Source organism: Triturus cristatus, chromosome 3_2, assembly GCF_964204655.1.
Source record: "Triturus cristatus chromosome 3_2, aTriCri1.1, whole genome shotgun sequence".
Lineage (NCBI taxonomy): Eukaryota > Metazoa > Chordata > Amphibia > Caudata > Salamandridae > Triturus > Triturus cristatus.
In genome coordinates this window covers 612,386,889-612,394,772 of record NC_140584.1, presented here as the reverse complement: position 1 = coordinate 612,394,772, position 7,884 = coordinate 612,386,889, and positions in this window count along the sequence as shown.

Below are 7,884 nucleotides of genomic sequence, written 5' to 3'. Positions count from 1 at the left end.
CTATTCTCATTGTTGGCATCAGCACTAGTCCCATTGTTATCATCAGCGCTATTCTCATTGTTGTCAGGAGCATTAGTCCCATTGTTATCATCAGTGCTATTCTCATTGTTGGCATGGGCACTAGTCCCATTGTTATCATCAGCGCTATTCTCATTGTTGGCATGGGCACTAGTCCCATTGTTATCATCAGCGCTATTCTCATTGTTGGCATCGGCACTAGTCCCATTGGTATCATCAGCGGTATTCTCATTGTTGTCATGGGCACAAGTCCCATGGTTATCAGTGCTATTCTCATTGTTGTCATGGGCACTAGTCCCATTGTCATCATCAGTGTTATTCTCATTGTTGTCATCGGTACTAGTCCCATGGTTATCAGTTCTATTCTCATTGTTGGCATTGTCACTAGTCCCATTGGTATCGTCAGCGCTATTCTCATTGTTGGCAGCGGCACTTGTCTGATTGTTATCATCAGCTCTATTCTCATTGTTGCCATTGGCACTAGCCCCATTGGTATCATCAGCGCTATTCTCATTGTTGGCCTGGTGACTAGTCCCATTGGTATCATCAGGGCTATTCTCATTGTTGGCATCAGCACGAGTCCCATTCGTATCATCAGCGCTATTCTCATTTCTGGCATCGGCACTAGTCCCATTGGTATCATCAGCACTATTCTCATTGTTGTCAGGAGCACTAGTCCCATGGTTATCAGTGCTATTCTCATTGCTGTCATAAGAAATAGTCCCATTGCTATGATCAGTGCTATTCTCTTTGTTGGCATCGCCACTAGTCCCATTGTTACCATCAGTGCTATTCTCATTGTTGGCATCGGAACTAGTCTCCATGTTATCATCAGTGCTATTCTCATTGTTGTCATGGGCACTAGCCCCATTGGTATTATCAGCGCTATTCTCATTGTTGTCATGGGCACTAGTCCCATGGTTATCATCGCTATTCTCATTGTTGGCATTGGCACTACTCTCATTTTTATCATCAGTGCTATTTTCATTGTTGGCATCGGCACTAGTCTCATTGGTATCATCAGTGTTATTCTCATTGTTGGCATCGGCACTATTCCCATTGTTATCATCAGTGCTATTCTCATTGTTGTCATGGGCACTAGTCCCTTGGTTATCAGTGCTATTCTCATTGTTGGCATCGGCACTAGTCTCATTGGTATCATCAGCGCTATTCTCATTGTTGTCATGGGCTCTTCTCCCATTGGTATCATCAGTGCTGTTCTCATTGTTGTCATGGGTACTAGTCCCATTGTTATCATCAGTGCTATTCTCATTGTTGTCATGGGCACTAGTCCCTTGGTTATCAGTGCTATTCTCATTGTTGGCATCGGCACTAGTCTCATTGGTATCATCAGCGCTATTCTCATTGTTGTCATGGGCTCTTCTCCCATTGGTATCAACAGTGCTATTCTCATTGTTGGCATCAGCACTAGTCCCATTGTTATCATCAGCGCTATTCTCATTGTTGTCATGGTCATTAGTCCCATGGTTATCAGTGCTATTCTCATTGTTGGCATCGGGACTAGTCCCATTGTTATCATCAGTGCTATTCTCATTGTTGGCATCGGCACTCCTCACATTGGTATAATCAGTGCTATTCTCATTGTTGTCATGGGCACTAGTCCCATTGGTATCATCAGCGCTATTCTCATTGTTGTCATCAGCACTAGTCCCATTGTTATCATCAGCGCTATTCTCATTGTTTGTCATGAGCACTAGGCCAATTGTTATCATCAGCGCTATTCTCATTGTTGTCATGGGCACTAGTCCCATTGTTATCATTAGCGCTATTCTCATTTTTGGCATGGGCACTAGTCCCATTGTTATCATCAGCGCTATTCTCATTGTTGGAATCGGCACTAGTCCCTTTGTTATCATCAGCACTATTCTCATTGTTTGCATGGGCACTAGCCCCATTGTTATCATCAGCGCTATTCTCATTGTTGGCATCGGCACTAGTCCCATTGGAATCATCAGCGCTATTCTCCTTGTTGTCGTGGGCACAAGTCCCATGGTTATCAGTGCTATTCTCATTGTTGTCATGGGCATTTGTCCCATTGTCATCATCAGTGCTATTCTCATTGTTTTCATGGGCACTAGCCCCATGGTTATCAATGCTATTCTCATTGTTGGCATCGTCACTAGTCCCATTGGTATCATCAGTGCTATTCTCATTGTTTGCATTGGCACTAGTCCCATTCGTATCATCAGCGCTATTCTCATTGTTTTCATGAGCACTAGTTCCATTGGTATCATCAGCGCTATTCTCATTGTTGGCATCGGCACTGGTCCCATTGGTATCATCTCGCTATTCTCATTGTTGTCATGGGCAGTAGTCCCATTGGTATCATCAGCGCTATTCTCATTGTTGTCATGGGCATGAGTCCCATTGGTATCATCAGCGCTATTCTCATTGTTGGCATCGGCACTTGTCCCATTGGTATCATCAGCGCTATTCTCATTGTTGGCATCGGCACTTGTCCGATTGTTATCATCAGTGCTATTCTCATTGTTGCCATGGGCACTAATCCCATTGGTATCATCAGCGCTATTCTCATTGTTGGCCTGGGCACTAGTCCCATTGGTATCATCAGCGCCATTCTCATTGTTGGCATCAGCACTAGTCCCATTCGTATCATCAGCGCTATTCTCATTGCTGGCATCGGCACTAGTCCCATTGGCATCATCAGCGCTATTCTCATTGTTGTCAGGAGCACTAGTCCCATGGTTATCAGTGCTATTCTCTTTGTTGGCATCGGCACTAGTCCCGTTGTTATCATCAGTGCTATTCTCATTGTTGGCATCGGAACTAGTCTCCTTGTTATCATCAGTGCTATTCTCATTGTTGGCATTGGCACTACTCTCATTTTTATCATCAGTGCTATTTTCATTGTTGGCATCGGCACTAGTCTCATTGGTATCATCAGTGTTATTCTCATTGTTGACATCGGCACTATTCCCATTGTTATCATCAGTGCTATTCTCATTGTTGTCATGGGCACTAGTCCCTTGGTTATCAGTGCTATTCTCATTGTTGGCATCGGCACTAGTCTCATTGGTATCATCAGCGCTATTCTCATTGTTGTCATGGGCTCTTCTCCCATTGGTATCATCAGTGCTGTTCTCATTGTTGTCATGGGTACTAGTCCCATTGTTATCATCAGTGCTATTCTCATTGTTGTCATGGGCACTAGTCCCTTGGTTATCAGTGCTATTCTCATTGTTGGCATCGGCACTAGTCTCATTGGTATCATCAGCGCTATTCTCATTGTTGTCATGGGCTCTTCTCCCATTGGTATCAACAGTGCTATTCTCATTGTTGGCATCAGCACTAGTCCCATTGTTATCATCAGCGCTATTCTCATTGTTGTCAGGAGCATTAGTCCCATTGTTATCATCAGTGCTATTCTCATTGTTGGCATGGGCACTAGTCCCATTGTTATCATCAGCGCTATTCTCATTGTTGGCATGGGCACTAGTCCCATTGTTATCATCAGCGCTATTCTCATTGTTGGCATCGGCACTAGTCCCATTGGTATCATCAGCGGTATTCTCATTGTTGTCATGGGCACAAGTCCCATGGTTATCAGTGCTATTCTCATTGTTGTCATGGGCACTAGTCCCATTGTCATCATCAGTGTTATTCTCATTGTTGTCATCGGTACTAGTCCCATGGTTATCAGTTCTATTCTCATTGTTGGCATTGTCACTAGTCCCATTGGTATCGTCAGCGCTATTCTCATTGTTGGCAGCGGCACTTGTCTGATTGTTATCATCAGCTCTATTCTCATTGTTGCCATTGGCACTAGCCCCATTGGTATCATCAGCGCTATTCTCATTGTTAGCCTGGTCACTAGTCCCATTGGTATCATCAGGGCTATTCTCATTGTTGGCATCAGCACTAGTCCCATTCATATCATCAGCGCTATTCTCATTTCTGGCATCGGCACTAGTCCCATTGGTATCATCAGCACTATTCTCATTGTTGTCAGGAGCACTAGTCCCATGGTTATCAGTGCTATTCTCATTGCTGTCATAAGAAATAGTCCCATTGCTATGATCAGTGCTATTCTCTTTGTTGGCATCGCCACTAGTCCCATTGTTACCATCAGTGCTATTCTCATTGTTGGCATCGGAACAAGTCTCCATGTTATCATCAGTGCTATTCTCATTGTTGTCATGGGCACTAGCCCCATTGGTATTATCAGCGCTATTCTCATTGTTGTCATGGGCACTAGTCCCATGGTTATCATCGCTATTCTCATTGTTGGCATTGGCACTACTCTCATTTTTATCATCAGTGCTATTTTCATTGTTGGCATCGGCACTAGTCTCATTGGTATCATCAGTGTTATTCTCATTGTTGGCATCGGCACTATTCCCATTGTTATCATCAGTGCTATTCTCATTGTTGTCATGGGCACTAGTCCCTTGGTTATCAGTGCTATTCTCATTGTTGGCATCGGCACTAGTCTCATTGGTATCATCAGCGCTATTCTCATTGTTGTCATGGGCTCTTCTCCCATTGGTATCATCAGTGCTGTTCTCATTGTTGTCATGGGTACTAGTCCCATTGTTATCATCAGTGCTATTCTCATTGTTGTCATGGGCACTAGTCCCTTGGTTATCAGTGCTATTCTCATTGTTGGCATCGGCACTAGTCTCATTGGTATCATCAGCGCTATTCTCATTGTTGTCATGGGCTCTTCTCCCATTGGTATCAACAGTGCTATTCTCATTGTTGGCATCAGCACTAGTCCCATTGTTATCATCAGCGCTATTCTCATTGTTGTCATGGTCATTAGTCCCATGGTTATCAGTGCTATTCTCATTGTTGGCATCGGGACTAGTCCCATTGTTATCATCAGTGCTATTCTCATTGTTGGCATCGGCACTCCTCACATTGGTATAATCAGTGCTATTCTCATTGTTGTCATGGGCACTAGTCCCATTGGTATCATCAGCGCTATTCTCATTGTTGTCATCAGCACTAGTCCCATTGTTATCATCAGCGCTATTCTCATTGTTTGTCATGAGCACTAGGCCAATTGTTATCATCAGCGCTATTCTCATTGTTGTCATGGGCACTAGTCCCATTGTTATCATTAGCGCTATTCTCATTTTTGGCATGGGCACTAGTCCCATTGTTATCATCAGCGCTATTCTCATTGTTGGCATCGGCACTAGTCCCTTTGTTATCATCAGCACTATTCTCATTGTTTGCATGGGCACTAGCCCCATTGTTATCATCAGCGCTATTCTCATTGTTGGCATCGGCACTAGTCCCATTGGAATCATCAGCGCTATTCTCCTTGTTGTCGTGGGCACAAGTCCCATGGTTATCAGTGCTATTCTCATTGTTGTCATGGGCATTAGTCCCATTGTCATCATCAGTGCTATTCTCATTGTTTTCATGGGCACTAGCCCCATGGTTATCAATGCTATTCTCATTGTTGGCATCGTCACTAGTCCCATTGGTATCATCAGTGCTATTCTCATTGTTTGCATTGGCACTAGTCCCATTGGTATCATCAGCGCTATTCTCATTGTTTTCATGAGCACTAGTTCCATTGGTATCATCAGCGCTATTCTCATTGTTGGCATCGGCACTGGTCCCATTGGTATCATCTCTCTATTCTCATTGTTGTCATGGGCAGTAGTCCCATTGGTATCATCAGCGCTATTCTCATTGTTGTCATGGGCATGAGTCCCATTGGTATCATCAGCGCTATTCTCATTGTTGGCATCGGCACTTGTCCCATTGGTATCATCAGCGCTATTCTCATTGTTGGCATCGGCACTTGTCCGATTGTTATCATCAGTGCTATTCTCATTGTTGCCATGGGCACTAATCCCATTGGTATCATCAGCGCCATTCTCATTGTTGGCATCAGCACTAGTCCCATTCGTATCATCAGCGCTATTCTCATTGCTGGCATCGGCACTAGTCCCATTGGCATCATCAGCGCTATTCTCATTGTTGTCAGGAGCACTAGTCCCATGGTTATCAGTGCTATTCTCTTTGTTGGCATCGGCACTAGTCCCGTTGTTATCATCAGTGCTATTCTCATTGTTGGCATCGGAACTAGTCTCCTTGTTATCATCAGTGCTATTCTCATTGTTGGCATTGGCACTACTCTCATTTTTATCATCAGTGCTATTTTCATTGTTGGCATCGGCACTAGTCTCATTGGTATCATCAGTGTTATTCTCATTGTTGACATCGGCACTATTCCCATTGTTATCATCAGTGCTATTCTCATTGTTGTCATGGGCACTAGTCCCTTGGTTATCAGTGCTATTCTCATTGTTGGCATCGGCACTAGTCTCATTGGTATCATCAGCGCTATTCTCATTGTTGTCATGGGCTCTTCTCCCATTGGTATCATCAGTGCTGTTCTCATTGTTGTCATGGGTACTAGTCCCATTGTTATCATCAGTGCTATTCTCATTGTTGTCATGGGCACTAGTCCCTTGGTTATCAGTGCTATTCTCATTGTTGGCATCGGCACTAGTCTCATTGGTATCATCAGCGCTATTCTCATTGTTGTCATGGGCTCTTCTCCCATTGGTATCAACAGTGCTATTCTCATTGTTGGCATCAGCACTAGTCCCATTGTTATCATCAGCGCTATTCTCATTGTTGTCAGGAGCATTAGTCCCATTGTTATCATCAGTGCTATTCTCATTGTTGGCATGGGCACTAGTCCCATTGTTATCATCAGCGCTATTCTCATTGTTGGCATGGGCACTAGTCCCATTGTTATCATCAGCGCTATTCTCTTTGTTGGCATCAGCACTAGTCCCATTGTTATCATCAGCGCTATTCTCATTGTTGTCATGGTCATTAGTCCCATGGTTATCAGTGCTATTCTCATTGTTGGCATCGGGACTAGTCCCATTGTTATCATCAGTGCTATTCTCATTGTTGGCATCGGCACTCCTCACATTGGTATAATCAGTGCTATTCTCATTGTTGTCATGGGCACTAGTCCCATTGGTATCATCAGCGCTATTCTCATTGTTGTCATCAGCACTAGTCCCATTGTTATCATCGGCGCTATTCTCATTGTTTGTCATGAGCACTAGGCCAATTGTTATCATCAGCGCTATTCTCATTGTTGTCATGGGCACTAGTCCCATTGTTATCATTAGCGCTATTCTCATTTTTGGCATGGGCACTAGTCCCATTGTTATCATCAGCGCTATTCTCATTGTTGGCATCGGCACTAGTCCCTTTGTTATCATCAGCACTATTCTCATTGTTTGCATGGGCACTAGCCCCATTGTTATCATCAGCGCTATTCTCATTGTTGGCATCGGCACTAGTCCCATTGGAATCATCAGCGCTATTCTCCTTGTTGTCGTGGGCACAAGTCCCATGGTTATCAGTGCTATTCTCATTGTTGTCATGGGCATTTGTCCCATTGTCATCATCAGTGCTATTCTCATTGTTTTCATGGGCACTAGCCCCATGGTTATCAATGCTATTCTCATTGTTGGCATCGTCACTAGTCCCATTGGTATCATCAGTGCTATTCTCATTGTTTGCATTGGCACTAGTCCCATTCGTATCATCAGCGCTATTCTCATTGTTTTCATGAGCACTAGTTCCATTGGTATCATCAGCGCTATTCTCATTGTTGGCATCGGCACTGGTCCCATTGGTATCATCTCGCTATTCTCATTGTTGTCATGGGCAGTAGTCCCATTGGTATCATCAGCGCTATTCTCATTGTTGTCATGGGCATGAGTCCCATTGGTATCATCAGCGCTATTCTCATTGTTGGCATCGGCACTTGTCCCATTGGTATCATCAGCGCTATTCTCATTGTTGGCATCGGCACTTGTCCGATTGTTATCATCA